General features: G+C 44.7%; 1 long non-coding RNA gene across 1 annotated transcript; it reads right to left on the bottom strand.

Annotated features, from left to right (window-relative positions):
- Positions 1–2,182: 2,182 nt before the first annotated feature.
- LOC131424944 (uncharacterized) lies at positions 2,183–21,397 on the bottom strand. Its single transcript, XR_009228617.1, has 3 exons — positions 20,474–21,397; positions 12,806–12,914; positions 2,183–3,210 (listed from the first exon to the last, which is right to left on the bottom strand). It is a non-coding gene; the product is annotated as an uncharacterized LOC131424944 (long non-coding RNA).
- Between the last annotated feature and the right edge of the window lie 638 nt (positions 21,398–22,035).

Here is a 22,035-nt window from a genome sequence, read left to right as displayed (position 1 = left end):
CTCTAACACGGACCATTTTAGGACTGAATTCTAAGAACCAAATCCCAAGGGGGGGTATATCTAGAAGCCACACTCTCCACACATCCACCCAGTTCTCAATGGTTGCTTGGTTTTGTGCAGATCAAAGGCCACCTCTCTCCCTCCCCTTTGGTTAATTGACTTTTTCACATGTCAGTAGCTTACTTTGTGGTCCAATTCTTATCACCCTGATGACTATGGAGAGAAGAAAATTGAACTATTCTTTAAATATACATATTCATGATTTTTTTTCAATAAACACTTAATAAAGAACTATTGTATCCCAAGAATTGGGCCAGCACTCAGCATACTCCTGCACCAGGTGTTTTGCAGGTCAGGCCAGTCCTTAGTGGTCTGCTGGGATAATAATAACTGGATCAAAAAGGTAATTCCCTGGTTCACCTACACATGGAATCCCAGTACCATTCTAATCCCTCTCCCTGGTTTGGGTGTTCAGTGGAGTGTGTCAGGTACCTACACACAGCAGTCTTCCTCCACCTCTCCTTGAAGGCCAAGAATTCACCCTTTGAGGCCATGCTCCTTGGGAACCTGTGAGTTCTGCACAGGTCAGCACTGAGAGATTCAAAGGATGAGGGCAATGCCAGAAACAGGAAAGCATGCTATTGAGGGCAGGAGCCTTGTGGAATGCAAAGCAGGAGTCCAAGAACTTGCCCTGACCTGGACTTGGAGCAGGAATCCCAACCAGGATTCTTTGGGCTCTGCACTGCCAGCTCCGAGGTGCTCCATTCACACAGCCCAGAGGAGTGGGTTGTGACTGAGCATGTGCATCCTCCAAGTCCATAGGTTGAAATCCTAACCCCCATGTGACAGTCATAGGAGGTGATAGGTCATGAGAGTAAAGCCTTTATGAATGAATCAATGCCCTAGAGAGCTCCTTTGCCCCTCTGTCATGTGAGGTTATGACAGGAAGACAGAAATCAGCAATCTGGGACCTGCTGTGCTGACACTCATCAGTCTTCTAGCCTCCACAACTATAAGAAATAAATTTCTGTTGCTTAAAAATGACCCAGTCAGGGCCAGGAATGCGGCTCAGTGGTCGAGTGCTTGTCTACCATGCATGAGGCCTTGGGTTAAATCCTCTGTATTGTGAGAACGATTTCAAGAAGTCACTCAGTTGATGGCACTTTTGAATGGCAAACTGAGTTGACTAAGACAGTGTATATACAGTGCCCAAGCTGCACAATCATAGAAGCCTTTTCTTTTAGGTACTGGTGCCATGGCTGTCAGGATGAGGCAGACCCATCAGCTGCTACCCGTTTTCTTCTCCATCAGAAACTGTCACTCCTTTCCATACCTACAGTCCTATCTTCTCTTAGAACTATATCTGTGCTTGAACCACAAGAAGTTCCCTTTGTTACCTTGGTGTATTAGTCAAATTTTTGTTGCTATGATCAAATACCTGAGGCAGGCTACTTTATGAGAAAAAAATAACTTTGACTCATGGTTTTAGAAGTGCAAGACCAAGGGATTACATCTGGTGATGGCCTTCTTGCTGATTTAGTCCCAGAGTGGCCCAGGGGATCACGCGGCAAGAGATGGGGAGGGGACTTGTACGTGTGTCTGGTCCCTCCCTCTTCTTATAAAGCCTCAGAATTCACTCATGGGCTTCACCCTAATGACCTTATTTAATCCTAACCATTTACCAAATGCCCTGCCTTAAAACCCTGTAGTGGGATTAAATTTCTACCACCTTACTAACTCATCATGGAGATAAAATTTGGCATGAGTTTGGAGGATAAATCATATTCAAACATAGCCCTTGATTCTAGACAGAAACTTGTGATATTTTTCTCCAATTTTTAAAACATTTGCTTCTTCTGGGAGAAGCCAGTGGACTGTTTCTCTCACTGTGAACTTATCACTTTCCTCAATACCTGCTTCAGGCCATAACTTCAACTGGGCCCTCAAGAATCTCCCTTTTCATGATGTGTGTTGTTCTCATTTGCTACACCATCTGAAATATTCAGATTAACTCTCACTTCTAGGGCCTTCCTAGTTTTCCCCTTGGAAGCACTCAGCTTCTAATTAGGTGTCTTTCCTGTTAGGCTGTTTGACTCCTCCTGCATGTAGATTCCCCTGAATTTATTCAGATTATATAGTAGTCATTAAGCCTGTTCACAATGATTTCATCCTTCCAGGAACATGGTTGAATTTCATTTATTGAACCCTTGTGGCATGTCACTTATTTTGTCCACGAGAGGTAAGCAGACATGGCACCTCTGGGCAAAGGCTTTGGAAGCCATAATGTGATTTTCCCTTTAGAAGATGACCAAGAAGGCTTGTGTCATTGTGGATCTTGCATTAACTGGGTCCCTGAATGCCTAGTGAGTACAGCCTGCCTGTCAATCCATGCTGGAAATGTGATGTGAACAAGAAAGAAATCTGGGTTGTTAAGAAGCTGAAACATGTGGGGTCTTTTTATTATTGCAGCATAACCTTACTTATTCTGACTGACGCAAAGTCCCCAGATGTTTAGAACTGCAATGAGTACACCCAACTCAGCCCTTTGTGCTCCAACCTCTACTAAGCCAAGATGATTGTCCAGAAAACAGTTGAAGTTAAGATAGTAGTGTCTATCATCTCCTAAAATCAATGATGAGATTCACCATCATCACTTCCACCAAAGACACCAACAGGCGTCTTAGGTTCTGTGATTGTCACAGGGGTACATTGCCTTAAGGGAAGAAAGATGGTAAGTAAGACATGGTATTGCAGAGCTGGCTTTGGGAGAACAGCTAACCCCTTACCCTAGAGCATCCTGATCTGAGTCAGAATAGTGGGATTCTGGTTCCTTCTATGAAACAACAAGAGCAAATATCTTTCTGGAGTGCAGGGATATAACAAAAGTGCCAATGCTGGAGAGTGACCATGCTCTAGGTTCCTTGCTGATCATTATCAAAATAGGGGGACACAGTGACTTAGCAAGTTATTGGATTGGGGGATTTATGAGCATAACCAATAGGATCTCTTCGATTAGAAGTATCAAGGCAGCAAATGTGATTTTTGGAGTCTAGCCTCCTCAGTCCAGTGTCGCTGAAAATGCACTCTGCTCTTCATCTCATCTCTTTTTTGGAAAGATCAATGGTCCAGAAGCTTCTCTTGAACTGTTGTTAGTTGACAAGCCCTTCAACAAAGACCATCTCCGCACCTCTTGCACCTCACAGGAAAGGCCTGGGGATAAAGAGATGGTAAGAAAAGGTCACCGACTTACAGTCTTGTGCTGGTTTAGCAAATGTTGGTTCTTGGGCCAAATCTAGCCTCCTGTCTGGGTTTGTAAATAAAGTTTATCCAAAATATAGACATGCCCATCCATCCCCACCTGTCCACGGCTGCTTTGCTCTACATTCTAGAGGGGACTAGTTGCAACAGAGACGGTACTGTCCACATAGCACAAATATCGACTATCTGACCCTTTACGGCACAAGTTTGCCAACTCCCTTCTTGTGCATTATCAGCCTTTTTAGGAGAGTTTGCATTTCAGGAGTGTTTTCTTAAGTGTCAATTCTGTGAGACCCAAGGGAATTCGGCTAATGAAGAAAACTGAGGCAACGGGGTGTCTTGAAGGACAGAAGTCATATTTAGCTGCTGTCAAATCATACCCTATAGGTAGCTGCCTTCTTTGTCAGTTCTGGAAAGTAGACTGCCTTGTCTAAGTGCCGCCCAAAGCGACAGTGTGGGGAAGGAGAGACAGCTGTCATGGCTGTGACTGGTCCCCTGGAGGAGACAGGAGCTCTCTGAACTTCCTGATGCCGACACGTTCCCTTCTCTTGGCTCCAGAGAGGGCCTTGGCCTTCAAGGTTGTCTACCTGGTACTGGGCACCAGAGATGACTTTGACTTCTTTATTCCTTTCAGTTTTCTGGTGACAATGGTGTGAATTTTTTTGCAAGCTTCCAAGAAACACTGCACGGCTGCATCTCTCCACAGGCACAGATGAAGGAACTGGACAAGGAGCTCTGTACAATCCCATTGAGTTTTTAGCTTGAGAAAAATGTGAAAAGTCAGGAGCCAGGGTGAGGGTGAGGGCTGCCACGAATCAGGAGCATCTCTGCTGAGCTATGTCCATTTCTGTGGGAGAGGATGGAGGTCCTCCCACGGCAGAGCTCTGCCTTCCTCCTTAGTGGAGGAGAATCCTGCCAGGTAAAGGTCTGAGTGAGTTTCTGTGCCATAAAGACTGCCATCTTCTTAAACTTGAGGGCTTGGACCTCAATCCTCCAATGGAGACTGGGCTCCCATCTCCACCCATGGGATGTGCGTCACTCAGGCTGGAAGCGGTGGCCACTCTTTACAGAGCCCAGCTGACTCAGCGTCAGGGTAACACCTCCCTCCCAAGGCTGTAGATGACCCGTTGGGCCTGGGGCAGGCCTGATGACCTGCCTGCTGGGAGCTCTGAGGAGGACTCATCCACAATCTGTCATGCTAATCTCTAAGGAGAGGAGAGGAAAATCATCCAGGGCCGCAGAGCCCTTCTTCCTCCTCCGTCGTTGTCATGGAAACAAACTCAATTTATCTCGGCAAATATGGGCGGGGTATCTGGGGAACAAGACAGTGTCCCTACAGGAGCCCAAGAGATACAAAGACGCCTGTGACGTAGTTTCTATTGCCCTCAGAGCCACGAAGCAGAGGCAGAAAAGTAAATAAACTCTAAAGCAAGATGAATAGTAGGAAGTCTATAAAAGGAATGAAATCCTGGACTTCAAAGAAAGACATCTAGGTTGAAAGCTCAACTCTGGCACTGACTAGCGTATGACCTTGGTTATAGTCATTAATTTATTCAACAGGCATTAAACGAAGGCCTACTAAGTACTGGATATCTAAGTGCAAAGGACACACGTGACCAGCTTAGAGAAGGTGACCTTTCTTATCCTCATAGGACGCAGACATTCTAATGGAGATAAACAATAAGCATGCAAAAACAATTAACAAATAATTTCAAAGCACAATAAGGGCTATGAAGAAACCAGGGATGGGTAAGAGTGACTCAGAGTGGGCTCCTTAAGAGTGAGCAGTCCAGGGAGGCTTCTTGGATGAAGGGACATTGAAAGATCCCAGGAAGTGGGCAGACAGGGACAGTCTGTGGGAAGAGGATTTGGGGAAGGATTTTAGCATTGAGACCAAGGTCTATTCACGTGAGTCTTTAAGTTTCACTTTCTTTGTCTACCGAGTGGTGATCATTTGCTTAATGAGATTGGGGTAAAAGTTCAACCACACATTGGAAACATAAAGTATTTAGCTCAAAGTCTAGCGCAAGGCAAGTGCCCTTCAATATGACTTGGTAAAGTACCCGGAGGACAGTTTGTCTGGTGGGTTTGGGCAGTGCTGTTTGGTGACGGGCCTTGCAGCAGGGTGAGATTTGGGTCAGCAGAGCATAGTTTTGATTTCTCTGCTGTTGCTTTCTATATCTCCCAGTAGTGTCCCTTTCAGAAGCCTGAGCATATTTCACTAGAATAACGTATTTTCCTCTCTTCCAATTTATAAATATAGAGAGGCAGAGACTGCCTGCTTTGCCACCATTCTGTTCCATTGGATGGGACAATGCTGCGAGGCACTTAGCATTTTGAAAGTGCTCTGGTGCATGAATGAAAGAATGAGAAGTGGGAGAGCGTTCAAGTACAGCAGGAAGTGCGGTCCATTCGGTACTGGTAACAGACCAGCAAAGGAGGGGCTTAGGACCCCTGGAAGGAAGGATAGGAAGTAAGATGGATTAGTGAGTCGGAGACAAGTCACGTAAGATCTAGAAAGCTTGGTTCTTTCAGTGAACGCTGACAGAGACATGTTCTTCTTCAAAGGCACATGATGGGAGCTATAAAGGGATGCTGGCCTCTTGCTGGCTATGTGGGAGTGAGGACAGCATGTACTGTGGACTTCATCCACATTTCCCCACAACCATAGCAGGGTTAGTGTACTGTATATGGGGAGGGAATGTTTGCTAACATCCGTTTGTGTATCAATAATCACAATAGCTGATGTGTACTTGGTACCTATTACATGCCAGGTGTTTTTATGCACATAATTTCACTTACTCTCTGTCACATCCCTATAACTGAAAATTATTATCACATTTATTTGAAGGTAAAAAAATGGGTTTAGAGACTATAAATGAATGACCTGTCTGAGGACACAAAGCTAGTAATTGGCAGGGTCTGGACTTGAATTCAGGTCTAATACTAAAACTTGGGCTCTGGATACACTGTTGGTAGGATCTGAATGCTTAAGTCTCCTCTCCCCAAAATTCATACGATGAAATCCTAACCACCAAGGAGATGGTAGTTGGAAGTGAGGTCATTGGGAGGTGATTATGTCACATGAGTAGAGCCTGCTTCTTTGGAATTAGTGTCCTTATAAAAAAGACCCTAGAGAGTTATCAAGCTCCTTCCACCATGTGAAAACTCATCTTGAAGAAGCCAGAGAATGGACCCTCACCTGAAACCAAATCTTCCAATGCTTTAATCTTGGACTTTCTATCCCACAGAACTATGAGAAATAATTTTTGTTGTTCAGAGGGTACCCAGGCTATGGTATTTTGTTAGAACAGCCTGAGTGGCCCAAGATAACTATGATCTGTAAAATTATTATTTAAGGATCACTTTAGCCTTCATCTTCTGGAAACCAGGCCCTGAGGCCAGGATTGAGTAGGGATGCTTCATTTGAGAAGTGTATCCTCTGGACAGAGAGAAAAGGAAATGTGATAACAGAGAGCCATGCGAAGAGGGTGTGCTACTCTGTTGGCCACAGCTTCACCACCTGCCATGACGAGCCTTGTGATGCTATTCATGGATCAGCAGGGGTGTCTATAGTGGCCTCCCCCAAAGTATGTCTACCTCTCACCTTCTGGAAGCTGTGAATGGGACTTTATTTGCGGGGGGGGGGGGGAGGAGGTTTTTCAGATATAATTAAGGATTTTGAGATAAAGAGATCTGGATTATCCAGGTGGACCTTAAATCCAATGTCAATTCTCCTTACAAGAGACACATGAAGGAGATCCAAGAGACAGAAGAGGGTGAGTCGATGTGCCCAGGAAGGCCAGGATTGGAGGGATGCAGCCCAGAGCCACTGGAAGCTGGAAAAGGCTGGACCTCCTCTAGAGTCTTTGGAGGATCTGTGGCATTTGCTCCATAGACAATTCTTCTCACTTCTAGGTGGCATCTATGGGGCCTTGCTGGGAGCTGCTTGAGAAACCAGAATGTGCTACGTGAGGTGAAGTGTTTTATCCAAGACCAGGAAAGACAAAAGCCACTATAAACAGAAGGCCATGAGACTCACCAGTCTCAGCACATGGAGGCCCCTAAGGAGAGGGTCAAGCACCTGTGAGCCTCACATGAGAAAACTGCCCAGGCCTCAGTGTAGCTGTTTGGTCCCCTGAAGGAGATGGAGGAAGTATATACAAAAAAAATGGTGCCCAGAGAATCTAAGGAGGGACTGAAAACATGCCTAACAAGGAGAGCTAACCCCAAACAACCATTTCAAACACAAAAGCTTTATCCAGTGTCCACCTGTGCAAACATCCCTGGCATGAAGTTCTTTGGTAACCAAGTCATTACACACCATGAAGGATGGCTCACTCAACATCCGTCCCAACACTCTCCCCATTGCCTTCTTTCACCCTCAAGTCTGAGAAGTTTCCAATTTTATTTTTAGCTTCTCTTACAGGTCTTAGAACCATGGGACACAGTTTTGGCCAATATGATCAGAGAGGTGTGCTCTGGATTGGTCTTTTTGTCCTGAAGGTTTACCAGGAGAGAGCCTTCTCCCTCACCCTCCTGCCCCTTCTTCCTGTCTGGAATGCTGAGCCATCATGTGATCTTGGTGTCAATGCATAAGAGCCCCAAAGAATTCCAAAGAGAGATACCACTGGACTTTGGGAACAGCATAACAGCTGTGACTTCTTGCTGTGTTAGGGTACTAATTTGCTGGGGTTACCATGACAAAAGCACACAGACTGGGTGTTTAAACAACAGAGCTTTGCTTTCTTATAGCTCTGGAGGCTGGAAGTCCAAGATCAAGCTGTCATTAGGTTTGGTTTCCTCCTAGGCTTCTCTGCTAGGCTTATAGATGGCCACCTTCTCCCTGTGTTCTCACATGATCTTTCCTCTGTGCATATACCACCCTCCTGTGTCTTTTTGTATCGAAATTTTCCCTTATTATAAAAATGCTAGTCAGAGTGTGGTGGAGGGAAGCAGCTCACATGATGATCAGAAGCAGAGAGAGTGGCTCCACTTGCCCGATGCAAAATATATAGCACAAAGGCAAGCCCCAGGGACCTCCAGCTACACCCCACCTGCCTCAGTCACCACCAAGTTAATCCCATCAGGGGACTAATTCACTGATTGGGTTAAGGTTCTCATAACCCAATCATTTCTCCTGCAAACTTTCTTGAATTGTCTCATACATGAGCTTTTGGGGTGGGGAGGACACTGAAAGGAAATCAAGGAAGCAGGAGATGGCTGAAAGAGAAATGAAAGACAGAGATCAGGCAGAGAGACACAAGAGAGTTCTTTTGCCAGAGCTGACAAATCATAGCACATCTCTCCATAAATGGAGAGAGGCAGGACAGGCTTGGATTTTGGGGCTTTTATGGGCAGGCTCAAGGATCAGAGCTACATGGATCCTAAAGCTGGTTTAAGGGTGGATTGGTAAGAAGAAGTGGTAGGAAAGAATTCGGATGTTGAAGGGTTGGGTCGGTATGAGGGAGTGGTGAGCCTTCCCTGGAAAGGCCCTTGGGTGGGAAAATGGCGGCTATCATTTAAGATGGCTGCCCAGATGCTAAGAAGGACCTTATAGACACCTCATTGTCTAAACCATAACCATGTTTCTGGGTGACATTAACATTCAAATCAGTAGATGGAATAAAGCGGATTTGTCTTCCTCATGTGGCTGGGCCTCACCCAATCAGTAAAAGTCCTGAAGAGAACAAAAAGTTCACTCTCTTCTGAGTAAGGGAGACTTCTTCCTGCCTGATGGCCTTCAGACACCAGCTTTGTTCCAGCCTTTAGACTCTCACAGGAATACCAGCTCTTCCTGGGCCTCAAGCCTGCTTTCTTTCAGGTAAAACTCACACCATCAGCTCTCCTGGGTCTCCAGCCTGCCAACTCACCTCTGGATCTTGGGTCTTGGAACTTCCGGGGCTCCATAATTATGTGAGCCAATTCTCCATCGTCTGTGTGTGTGTGCGCGTATATCTTATTGGTTCTGTTTTTCTGGAGAATCCTGAGTAACAGAAGGGCCTACCCAAGGCCCTGATTCATTTTAATCTAATCTCTGTAAAGGCCCTGTCTCCAGATAGTCACATTCTGGGGTGGTGGATTTTGGGGTTTTAACATATGAACTCTGTAGGACCCAATTCAGCTGACAACAGTGAGAACATAATCCTTTATTCATTTAAGCCACTGTTACTTGTAGCAGAGAGCACACTTAATGGCTTCACAAGGTGGAGCTTCACACCAGGAGCCTGATGTCCACACTGTCCTCAAGAAGATGTGTGGCTATCTTTCCTTAGGAGTGTGCTCTAGTTTCTTCCATCTTTGAAAAGTCATTTTCTGGTCAGAACATGGACTTGGGGGGAAAAATCAGCTCTCAAAGGGTGCCAGGTTGATGTCTAACTTTGGGGGCATCTTCCAACCATGCTTTGGCTTGTCCATTTCCAGCTAGCATTAAAATAAAGCCCTATACCCTTGATGTGAAAGTCATTCCAAATATGGAGTCATCATCTGGCTTTGAAGTGGCGGTGGGGAGGTTCCACAGCCTCCGAGAAGCAGTTCTTTTCAGCCAAATGTATTGAAATGTCCTGACGTGTGCCTCCCAGCCAATGTCAGCTGCTAATCTGGATGAATTAATGCAGTAATAATTGGGCCGTATTCAGCAAGCACTAATTTCTTTCACTACATCAAATCAAGCCTCATGATTGTTTCGAAATAAACACGCCATCCCCAGAATGTTGAATCTCCGCACCAGCAGCTGGGTCCTGAATGGACCTGGAAATGTCTGGGATGGAGGCTGAGTTCCTGAGTGGCGAGATGTACCCCTAAGTGTGAGTGTCCTGGCGCAAGCCTTTAAGACCTGACTGTACCCAACCATATTTGACAGAATCAGAGGAGGACAAAAGTTTTGTTTCTGGACAGTATCCAAGGACAGTTCACACCGGGAACTTCTGCTTTTTTCCAGAAATTTCCACGTAGACAGCCCGGGTGAAAAGAACCTGGCAACTATTATCTGCAGACAAGCTGTTATTACCCATGCCTTGCTAAGGGAGGCCTCTGGGTGTCACTGGAGTGAGAGACCTCGAGAGAGTGAGTATTTCAAAGACTCACAGGTCAGACTGCAAATAAACCTCACAGGAAGTGTCTAACAGACTCTTACAGGCAGGGAAACAGGAAAACCAAAGAGAGAGGGCAAGTGGGCAAGGATGCTCCCTTCACTGTGCCTGCAGAGGAGAATAGGGGAGAAAGAAAACCCAAATCTAGAAAGATGATCGAGGAAGTCTGGACGGAACTAACAAGCTATGCCAGAAGGAGACTGTAGTGGTCTTGAAAATAAGATATGGAACCCTGTGGTGGGAATTGAGAGGGCCCACCTGGTTGCTGGGAGATGCTTTTAGTGGGATCGTGGACATTGGCGTTGCAATTTCTCGGACCTCGTCTCTCCCACTCACACACTGTCCCATGAATGGACACTCTCTCCAGGCCTGACCTTGTGCTTGACCCAGGGGAGCAAAGCAAACCCAGTTCTTGCCCTGTCTCTCCTCTTCTTCTGTGCTTTCCTATCCCCTACTCTTCTTCCGCCCTCCCCTGCCACCTCCTCTCCCTCTCTTCTCTATGCAAAGTGTCCAAATAACTCCTGAGGAAGAGTTCATATTTTTCTCCATGGGCTTACTATCTCCTAGCTGCTTACTAACTAACCTTCCAAATAAGCAACTCAGGACTGAATTCCACCCCTCTTCTCATGGTGGTTGTTGTGTGTAGACTTAGGGGTCTCCCACTCCCACCCCATCTCCAAGCCCGCAAGCATGGGGGCCCTCTCTGTATCTCTCTCCACAGTTTGCTGCTTTGCACCCTACTCCCTACAAGCGGCTTATCTATCCACAAGCTTATAATGTCACTGCCTTATAAAGCTTCTTTAGAATTTCCCCCTCTTCCTTCTGTCCTTATCCTGTCAATCAGGATGAAGGAAATTAAGTTGTATAAGTCTGTACCTTCCTCTGTGATCCCAGCTTCCAGGCCCTGTAGCTGCCTGGGAGCCACTAGGTCACCTGGGCCTGGATTCAGACATGAGATGTGAGAAGCTGCAGGATTTCTGAGAAAGAGGTGTCCTTGTGATCCCAAAGTTCCAATTTTCTAGTCCATAACTTGGAAAGCAGAACAAAAGCCGTGAACCAAAACTCCAAGGAGGTTGTGAATAGTGATGGTGCCACTGAGCCAGAGCCCAGTACAGGATGGGATTCCCAGGCCACCTTCCACTTTGAGGCGCAAAGCTGAGGCATAGGGTGTTCGGGTTGTGCACTGTACAATGTGCCTGGCCAAGGGGTTGTTCTCCTCCAGCTCTCCAAGCCTGCAAGCACGGGCTCTTTGCAGAGCTGTACTTGCTTCATGGAAGGGGGACCTTGGGACCTTGCTGTTCCGTAACTTGCCATGCTGTTGGGTCTGGGGTACATCTGCTTAGAGGGAACTCCTTTTTAAAAAATTTTACAGAGGCTATATATGTCAACTCTGATTAGGGGAAGAACAAATGATAAATGGACTGACTTTTAAAAAATGCCTTTAGAAATCATTACTTTCCATTTTAGAATTCTCATAAATTCACTGCCATCTCCTACCTTTCCTGTTGGATACTACAATGACAATAGCTCACATTTATGGGAGCCTTCTAGGTGTTGGAGCTGGACTGGGCGTCTGTATGTATTGTTAATGAGTCTTCCTTCCCTACTTGTCTTTGCTGAGGTCCACTATGGACAGTGTAAGCCTCCTGCCCCCTCGACTTTGGCCTGGCCACGCGTTGTTTGGTTAACTAGACTGTGGGCAGAAGTAACAGTGTGCTAGTTATGAGCTAGGCTATAGAGGCATGGGAAGTTCCTGCCAGCACTCCTGAGATCTGCCTTGTGCCATGAGAAAAGTATGTCCCCAGGTAATTGCTGCCCTTTGACCTCAAGTCAAGACCCCTGGAGCAGACCCGAACCTGACTCAAAGTTCAGGACAGATCAGCTGAGTGCCACCAAATCATATTGCACAGACACAGAAGTGTGTCAAAGGTTCATGGTTCAAGTCACAGAGAACTGAGGATCGTTTACTATGCAGCATTAGTAGAGTCGTAGCAACGCCTACATGGCCTGCTTTTCTTAAACCATTTGTCACAAAACCTCTTGAAGGTATGTGTCTCTATTTTACATAAAGAAAAACCAAACTCTGAGAGCTTGCTTGAATTAATAACTTCTTTAGCCAGTATTGACATCCAGTCTGCCTAATTCCAAAGCCTGTTCTCTTCCACCTCCCTCATATTGAGTTCAGAATATGGTGGCATCTGTCTCCTAGAGATCCTTAACTACCAAAAATGATGCTATGGTGGGTAATAAGTTTGAGTTTTACTTACTAAAGCAGTGAAAGGAACTCATGGATTTTTGTTCTGCAGGACCACAAAGTGTGTCCTGCTCAACTGTCGGTTTCCTAGGACATTCTATCCAACATGGTCCCTTCCCTTCCCCTGTACCCACTCCATGCTTCTTGTTATTGAAAGTGCTGAAGTTCTGAATATGACTCTATTTCTCTGGGCTGGGAATACCTGGGACTGAGGCAGAGTTTGACTTGGCACCTTTTTCGTTGTCAGTGCTATAAGCCAGGACCAGATGCAGATCAATGAACTGAAGAACAGCTTTTGTCTCCTGATAGCTCTGTGGGCAGAAAAAAGACCTTTGTCTGACACATTGTTCAGTGAAAAAAGCAAAGTGCAGAACAATGTGTGTTGTACGTTATTGTCATTTGTGTATCTAAGAAGCATACACATGTACCAATGTTTATATTTACATGGGATGACTCCCAAAGAATACTCCAGAAATGTGATACCAGTGGCCTCTTTTATAGGAACCTGGTGGCTGATAGTGGGTGGGGATGGGAGAAAGAATTATTTTTCTTTGAATACTGCTTCAAGTTTTCTAAATTGGTGTGTGTTTTCATATTATTACTCCAAAAAAAAAAAAAGTAAACATTTTAGAGAAGGACCCGGAAGTACATCTTCTCTGACCTGCCCCCATTTACTTTAGTTGACTCTGTTTCTTAGGTTTCAAATTTCCAGGAGTTTTGAAAGGATTTGGGAGGAGGAGTTAGCATAGGAGGAGGTCCTTTCTGGAACATTCTCTTCCTCTCTGCAGCTGAAGTGCCCTATGAACATCCTCAAAGTCTCCACAGACAGCAGAGACAAAATGAAGGGATGTGCACGGCAGCCCACCCGCTTCCACAAGAGAAAGTGATTTTCTTCATTCATGAATCAAAGGCTATAGAGTAATAAACAAGAATTGATCGACTTCTTTTTAAAGACTGAAAACATCTTCTGACTCTCCTCTGAGTGAGACAATTGCATCATGAACATTCCAAAAGTCAAAGTCCTTACATTTCCACCTGTAGCCCAAGGATGTTTTTCTATTAAGTTCTAGTCATATCACTAGAGTTCATTAATTGTTTCAAAAAACAGACATCATCCATTCATTAAAAAAAAAAAGAAAGGGTAAATAAATCAACTTCCAAATCATGTTCTCCTGCAAACACCAGCTGCACAGGAAAAGGAAGGCCGCCTGTTAGCCGTCTCTCACCCAAGTGCAGGCTCGGGCTGCCCGTGAACAAGCTCAGAGCTGGGCTGTCTGTTAATGGGTCCTGCAGCCCACAGGAAAGAACCTCAGCGGAAAGAGAGAAGGCAGAACAATTGTGTGAACTTAGCTCCCTTTCTTACTCTCCAAACATCTGGCCACTGCATGTGTCATTTCTTTGATTCAAACCCGCTCTCGGGTTCTGGAGAGGGAAGGTGTCTACCTTGGGGGCTGGGAGGGCCGACTTCATTAAACAGGAGTCAGCACAGACTCACTTTCAGTAGCCAAGGAAGGGAGCAGGTTGGTCCCCGAGCCACGTTTCTGACATTGTCCAGCTCTGTCTCTGTCAACTCCTTTATGGAGAAAGTAAAAGCTGAAAGCAAAGAGATAGTAAGGACAGCCCTTAGGATGGGGGCTAAAGGAAAAGTTAAAAAATGCAAGACGCCATCTTGGTATTGGCTAGCCACAGGGAAAATCTCTGCTGCTTAACATAACGCATTTGTAAACACAGATGTCAGGGACAGCACGTTTATTTCTGTAGTTCCGTATCTTACATTGCCCCAACTGATTCTTTTTTTTCTTCTCTTCTACGTCAGAACAGCCAAACAGGATTCAAGTGATGTATTTGGATGGCTTGTTTCCCTGAATTGTGTCTGTGTCCATTAACAGGACAGACACTTAATTCCACCTGTGGACACTCACAGCAGTTTAATCTTCACGACTGTCCCCATTGTTCGGACCCTTACTTCATTTTACTGGGTACTTTGGACAACAACCTCCTGAGCTTATTTCTGGCAGTTAAAAATCAGTTTGGTAGTCATTTTGCCTGCAGATCAGCTATGAAGTTTATGTGCTTGTCAAATTTTAACTGTATGCTCCATTTAAAAGTAATGAGAGCCACTTAAATTTGGTTGGGTGCCAATGTTAAGATGCAGGTGAATCTCGATGGAGGAAGACTACATGGTTGGGTGCAGGGGACTTCTTTCTCTTCTCTTTTCCACCTCTCTTGTTCACACCTACGGGACAGGACGGGTGGGTGGGGTGCAGAGAGTGAAGGGAAATGAAAGTGGTGCTGAGCCAGCATCACCAGAGAGAAACTTGACAAGGTTAAATGCAAAGTCCTATATGTAGTCTGGGAAAAAAAAAAAATTGATGGCACAATTTTAGATTGAGAGAGACTGGACCAGCAGCCACATACGGATGACATAAGAGCTGAGTTAATTGCAAGTTAATATCTTTTCTTTAAAAAATAAAATTCATGTAGGATTATAATGTGCTAACATACAATGTTTAAAAATGTTTTATGACTATTATCATTTTTCATTCTCGCAGCAACATTATGAGGTGAATACTATCATTCTATCCAATTATCGGGTGGAAAATTGATGCATAAAGAGAATAACTTGTGTATAATTACATAGCTGGAATGTTCCAGGGTCAGAATTCAAATTCATGCAATCTGCTCCCAGGATCCAAGCCCTTAATTCTGTATCTTAACCTAAGCCAGCAGTGGTGTGTAGCCACTAGAAGATAAATATGGACTATGTTCTTGTTTTATGTCACTGACTGAAGCTCATTGCAATGAACATCATGGAGTTCAAAGTCTCAAGGAAAAGAAAAACAGATGTCCAAAGTTATGTCAATTGTTCCGAATCACAGCAAACAAAATAAAATTCTAAAAACTCAAAAATGATTCATATCATCCTACAAATTTGTTGTGACGATGTTATGCCCATAATTTTTGTGATAGTTTTGATGCAAACAATATCAACTAGAAACACAGGGTAAGTTTCAAGCTGAATTGACTTTCCTGGGTCTTTAGCCTTTCATTTTTCCAGCACATAGAATGAGCGAGATAACTTTCTAATCCTTTCACATTTTAAACTTGTAATATTTCCTCAATTGATTGTTAAGCCAAGTCATGAGTTTATTCAGTCATGCGTGGGATTGGTGGTGTTTGTTTACTTTTTTACAAGGCACTCTGCTGACAGCATAGGGGACAGTCTGTAAGAAGATAAGAAATAAGCGGAGGGAACTATAATGCAAGCTTGTACAGTGGATGCTATGGGATTTGGGGGACAGTGTGTCATTGTATTTGTAGACATATCTATCATTGTACTTGCTTTATGTAAGATAGGATTTGTTAAGGAGTTGTTAAGCCCTTATAGGATCTTTGGAAGAGGTAGGGGAATCTTTTCTGGGCTGGTAGATCTGAAGCAATGTGTAAAGCCACCCAGAGATCAGAGTGATGTCTCACACTTTCCAAAGAACTGTATGGCTTCACGAAAAAAGATGCTCCATGCCTCTCTTGTTTCTTTAACTCTCTTCCAAATCAAAGACTCTCATAGGTAAGAGGAATGAAAGAAATTGAATGGTTGTGATTGGGGGGTGGGTAAATTTTGGGGGGATTTTGTTTGGGGTAGTTAGGGCTATCAAATAGAATGAGGAAAATATCAAAATGTCCAAAGAGTGCTCAGGAGGATTTTGGCGGCTATAAATGAGAAATCTCTGCCCTTGGTAATATTTTCTTTCAGTTGAGTACTGGGCAGGCTCTTCTGTAAGAAGCGTGTTTGAGATATTCACAGCTGAAACTTAATGCTATGATAATGGCCACAGTGACGATGATGATGGACATCATTCATGGAACACTTGCCATGTTACACCCATGGTGACAGGTGCTTTACATACTGCTCTGGACATAGTATTTTAGGCCACTACATTTTTTCCACCTTTTTTCCTGTTAAAATTGTTGTTTTAGTTAGCCTTTTCACTGCCATGACTTAAGGACCCAACCAGAACAATGATAGCTGAAGAAAAGTCTATTTGAAGGCTCATGGTTTCAGAGTTGTTCATCCATGGAAGGCTGGCTCCATTCCTCAGGGCTCAAGGTGAGACAGAACATTACGGCAGAAGAGTGTGACAGAGGGGAGCAGCTCACATGGTGATCAGGAAGCAGAGAAAGACTCTACTCTCCAGATACAAATATACACCCCATAGCCACGCCCACAACGAACCACCTCCTCCAGCCACACCCACCAGCCTTCACTTAGCACTCACTTAATCCCTATCAGGGGATTAATTCACTGATTGTGTTAAGGCTCTCACAACACAATCCTTTCTCCTTTGAACCTTCTTGCACTGTCTCACACATGAACTTTTGGGGGACACCTCACATCCAAACCATAACAATAGCACATTCAAATTTTATTCTAGGGAGTTCCTCTCTTCCACTCTTAGAACTTGATATTTGGGTGACATTGACACACCTCCTTATCTTCAAAGGGGGGCTCACAACACAGGCTCAACCCAATTAGCATATTCCATTCCCTGGTCATAGACATAAGTTTGGGATGGGCATCTTCAACTAGTAAATACCAGGCCCAGGATTTTCATTTGAATATTGGGCTGGAACATGGGAGAATGGGATCTGGCTTTTTGTCTTCCTTTTTTTACCAGAATGTGGATCCTTAAAAAGACCCAAAAAACAAGGAGATAAAGGAAGATCACATCCTGGTAGCTGCATGTGAGCCCTTGGATCAAGCTATTTGGAATACTCCTTGGATTTTTTCATCATCCAAATTAAAAAATTCCATTTTATCCTTAAATCGCATTTTTGTGTAACGTTTGCTATGACCTATTTCCAATGTTGACTTGAACTTCTACAAATGCATTAATTCTTAATCCTCAAAAATGCTGCATAATATTAATAACATCACAATTCACAGATGAGGACATGAAGGCTTAAAAAATGAGACATGTGCCCATGTCACATAATTTGTCTGTGTGACTTCAGAACAGATCCTTAACTCCTGGGTCATACAGGGGCACTGGAGAATGTGGAAAGGGCAGCTGTGCTGTGATTTGAGGCTCACAAAGCAGGCCCTACAGAGCAGTGGTGCATAGCCTCTGGAAGGCAGGGAAATACTTAGGTTCATGGGTATCCCCTGCCTCCTCTGTTCCATGCCCAGAAGGGCTTTCAATATGCGATTCTTCCCTGTGCTAAGAGAGGGAGCTGAAGGCCTCCAGTGTGAGAAGGAAGGAGAGTCAGATTCACAATCCCCACCTGGATGAAGGGATACCAGGCAAATGACAAGAATGAGTCTGTGTGTACCTTGGATAGAGAACTGTCTCTGTGTGTGGTTGTCTGAATTGCTGAAAGATACACAAAGTTTCAATGTCAAGCACAACCTTCAACTCACAAAGGGGATGAGGCAATGCGATACAAGGTAGCGGACACATTTACTGGAAATACTAAAGAAAGAAAAACATGATGATTCTCCCAGCATATTTGAGGTTTCCTTAGTCTCAAGAAGCTTTTTTATTCTTCCACTGAATACGTTATTCCATCTTCCCAAGTGCCCTCCCAATCCTCGTCTGACTTGTGCATTTAGCTCAAATGCTACCTCCTCTGGGAAGCCCTCACTGAGCTATTGACCTTGGCTTGATTGCTGCTTCCTCTATCTTTCTGCAGCACCTTTGTACATTCATGTTAGCTCTAGATGTTTTGTTTTAATGATTTGCTTGACTTTCCTGACTCTAAGTCAAGGATCATGTCTTATTTCTCTTTGGATTGCCTGGTCCTAGCAGAATGCCTGTTAAGTCAGCAGGCGATCTTGTGAATCTGCCAAGAATTCCTTCCTCAGCTTCTTCATCGGATATTCCCATCTGTCCTTTATGACTCAGCTTAGAAATCACCTTCTTTGGAAGCCGTCCTTCATCCCTCTAGTTGGGTTATGGTGCTTCTCCGGTGTCATCTCTAAATCATTCGGTGCCTAAGTGATGATTGAGAGAAGGGGCACCAAGTCCTGGCCAACTGAATCCCAGCTCTGACTTTTCACAGATGATCTTTTCTTTCCCTGTGTGTATGTATGTGTGTGGGGGGTGCTTACTGGGGACTTAGCCCAGGGGTACTTTACTATTGAGCCACATCACCAGCTCTTTTTATTTTAAACCAGGGTCTCCCCAAGTTGCTGAGATCCTCGCTAAATTTCTGAGGTTTGCCCTTGAGCTTGCGATCCTCTTGTCTCAGCCTCCTAAATTGTTGGGATTATAGGCGTGGCCACTAGACCTAGCTTCATAGAGGAACTTATTGTGCCTCAGTTTACTCACCTGCAAAACAGGAATAATAAAGATTTCTAAAACAAAGATAGTTATATAAAGTATAAAAATAGGGCCTATCAAAAATTAACAATACATCTAGCCATTATAAATATTATCTACTATTAATATTGTTAATTTGTCAAACATTTGCTAAAGCACATATATGTCAGAAAGTATTCTAAAAATAGATATGCAACATAAAACTCCCATTTTCATAATCTAAATATTAAATAAATTAATGAAGAGAAAATGCAATAAGGTTAAGTGGTTTGAGCAGTTAAATTGATGCATTTTTCAATTGTCATACACTCATTGGTCAATGGCATCTGGGCTTCGCAGAGATGAGACAATGCCATCTAGGCAGAGTAAGTGACCTTCAAATTGGAATGTTCTTGAGAATGAAGTCTGATACAGTTTTAAAGCCAACTGTGCTGAGACAGAGGAGGGTTCTCTAAATTCTAAAAACACAAACTTGAAAACAAATGCCCAGCCTCTACTTGCTTTGCCCCAGCTGATGCCACATACTGCACAGGAAGAGTGTCCCCATGGAGCCCTGCTTCAAGTGCAGATTCGTGAGCACAATAGTACACGACTGTCATATTACACCTTCAAAAATTTGGGGTGCTTTTTACGCTGCAATAGATAACCAAAGCACCTTGTTCACTCTGCTCTTGTTCGTTGATGAAATTTTACAACGTTTTGCTCGCAAACACAAAGCTTGGAGCTCTGAGTTCCAGAATAACCCCTGGTATGGAGTGAGCACAGGATACGATATAAAGGCATTTCCTGCCAGCGGGAAGGAGGAAGTCTTTCCAGCATAGGGAACAACTTGCCAAGGTCTCTGATCATCTGAGAGTTGATGCTGCGCTAGCCCAGTAGGAAGGCGGACAGCAAGAGAAAGACGGAGACCCAGTGACGCAGAGGGTGGGGGCAAGGGTGATTCGAGACGGAGCAGTCTCCTAAGGTCACTGTATTTCTAAAACAGAACCACAAATATCAGTTGAGGTGGCACCATGCGGGAGATGTTGTTCTAGGCACAAAGGGCCTGGCAGGAAATGAAGCAGACCAAATGCCTGTCACTGCGGGGCTTACCTTCTGTGGCCCTAACACACCATGAACAGTCCAAGTGAGTAAATCATGCAGTGTGAGAGACAGCGAGGACTGCTCTGGGGAAAGTAAAGTGGAAAGGGGGAAGCGGGAGCTCATGTGGTTTTGCCAGTTTAGGCGGGAAGGCCTTACTGAAAAGATAACCAGTGATTAACGGCCTACAGGGCCTGAGTGAGGCGGCCATGGGTGTCTATGTACTCTAGTTGGGGACAGCCAGTGCACAGACCTCGAGACATGAGCATCTGTGAGTGTTCAGGGAACACAGAGAGGGCAGAGTGGCCAAGGGAGGGAGGGAGGGTGCTGCATGGTGTGTGTGTGTGTGGGGGGGGGGGGGGTCCTCTGTGGCTGAGACAGAGTGCCACAAAACTTAATGGCTAAAACAAATAATCATCTTTTTGTCCACAAATCTTCAGTTCAGGCAGGACCTGATGGGGGCAGCTTACCTTAGTTCCAGGTGACATCACCTGGGGAACCCAATTTCCATTAGGTTCACTCATGTGGCTAGCAAGTGGGTGCTGGCGGGGAGCTGAGCAGGTGGTGGGGACTGTCAGCTGGGACCTTGGTTCCTGTTCACAGGCCTGCTTCACAGACTGGGAGCCTGCTCCATCCACGATGGCTGCATTCAAAGAGTGAGTGTCCCATAAGCCGAAAAATGGGAGTTGCCGTAACCTAGTGGTCAAACAGTCACAGAGGCCAGATCCGGAGGCAGGAAACAGTGACCCCTGGCCTCTCAATGGGAGGAGTGTCAAAGAATTTGAAGGCTGTGTTTTAAAACTGCCATGGAGAGGAAGAAGAAAGACATGAGGTTAGAGAGGACAGCCCAATCATGCAGAGCTTCCTGCACAGTGTAATGGGTCTGACTTTCTCTCAGAGAGCCACGAGGAGCTAGGGGAGGATTTTAATAAGGGCAGGATCCTGACTTGACTAATGGTTAGCAAGATCATTCTGGTTGTTCAATTTAAGAACAGACTTTGCACAAATGAAGCAGGCAGTTAGGAGTTTGCAAGTATCCAGTCAAGGAGTCTAAGTGGCTTGTCCCAGGTATAGCAATGCAGGGGATAAAAAATGGCCAGATCAGAATATATTTTCAAGGAAGAGCCACAAGGGATCCTTCATGGATTTGGACATGGAGCATGAGAGAAAAAGAGCAATTGGTAATGACTCTGAGGTTTTTGTACTGAGCAATTAAAAGAACGGAGTGGCCATTATCTGAGGTTGAGAAGACCAAGAAGAAGCCGATTTGGTGCTAAAAGCAAGAACTTGCTTTTTGACATGTAAAGATAGACACCTAAGTACAGATGTTGAGAAGGTAGTTAGATATATGAGACCTCAAGGGGAGGTGCCAGGGATGGAGGCATAAATTTGGAGAAAATCATCACAGACAAGGTATCTAAAACCATGAGATTCAATGGGACCACCGGCAAAGTGAGGATGGACAGAAAAGAGAAGCAGTCCAAGGACTGGGCCATGGGATTCTCCAGTATTAAAAGGGAGGGGGATGAGGAGGATGAGGAGGGACCAGAAAAGGAGGCCAAGAAAGAGAAGCAGATGAGGAAGGAAGAAAACCAGGAGAATGGAGTATCCTGGGGGCCAGATGAAGGAAGGAATCATTTCAAGAACAAGAGAGCCATCAGTCACCTTGGTGAATTTTGCTCCTGGGGCAATGAAAATGAGGGCTTATGTCTCATAGCTGGACTCAGCAAGTAGACACCATTGGGGACCTTAATGGGAAAAGTTTCATAGGGGTCAAAAACAAAAGCAAAACAAAACATCAAGAGAGTCCAGTAGAATGTGTCTGTGATGGGTCGAGTGAACAGTTTAAGGGAGGAAAAAACAATGTTCTGATGCTGACGAATAAACCCAGGAGAGAGAAAAGTAATGCCTGAGAGAAGGGAGAACTTCATTAGCAATGACAATGAGTTAGCAAGAAGGGGTGGGATCTAGCGTGGAACTGGGGGTGCTGGCCTTGGCTGGGAGCATAGTCTCTTCATTCATAGCAATTGGA

Source organism: Marmota monax, unplaced genomic scaffold (assembly GCF_021218885.2).
Source record: "Marmota monax isolate L192 unplaced genomic scaffold, Marmota_monax_Labrador192_F-V1.1 WCK01_AAM20220418_F8-fsc00025, whole genome shotgun sequence".
In the NCBI taxonomy this organism is placed as follows: Eukaryota; Metazoa; Chordata; class Mammalia; order Rodentia; family Sciuridae; genus Marmota; species Marmota monax.
This window is presented reverse-complemented; position numbering and strand designations above follow the sequence as displayed.